Below are 414 nucleotides of genomic sequence, written 5' to 3'. Positions count from 1 at the left end.
CACATTCAGGAAACTCACCAGACAAGGGTCCAAGAGCGATACAAGTCAACAGCTCTAAACATCAAGGTAATGTTTCATTAACATTGGCCATCAGCTGCCGAAACCCGGGATCGAACCAGGGACCTTTAGATCTTCAGTCTAACGCTCTCCCAACTGAGCTATTTCGGCATGCTTTTATGACAGTATGGAGGCTAAACAGTGCCACACACATGATGAGCCAAACATACAGCTCTTTCAGTAAACATTTCACATACCACAGGAATTACCTTCAATTGTTTTTCTTTTGAATTAGCAAAAAGAGCAATTAAGTTCATCTGGAGAAGTTCATCGCTCTTTAGTTGTGGGGAAATCAAGAGTAGCTGCTACCAAGGTTACAACCACACCAAGGTTTTAATTAGTAAACAAGTGATATGC

The 414-nt window shown here is 41.5% G+C and overlaps 1 non-coding gene across 1 annotated transcript; it reads right to left on the bottom strand.

Moving 5' to 3' along the window:
- Window positions 1-95: 95 nt before the first annotated feature.
- Window positions 96-168, bottom strand: trnaf-gaa (transfer RNA phenylalanine (anticodon GAA)). Its single transcript has one exon. It is a non-coding gene; the product is annotated as a tRNA-Phe (tRNA).
- Window positions 169-414: the final 246 nt, after the last annotated feature.

This window comes from Seriola lalandi, unplaced genomic scaffold (assembly GCF_002814215.2).
Source record: "Seriola lalandi dorsalis isolate HSWRI2012SDOR001 ecotype SW California unplaced genomic scaffold, Sedor1 jcf7180001971484, whole genome shotgun sequence".
NCBI classification, from domain to species: Eukaryota; Metazoa; Chordata; class Actinopteri; order Carangiformes; family Carangidae; genus Seriola; species Seriola lalandi.
This window is presented reverse-complemented; position numbering and strand designations above follow the sequence as displayed.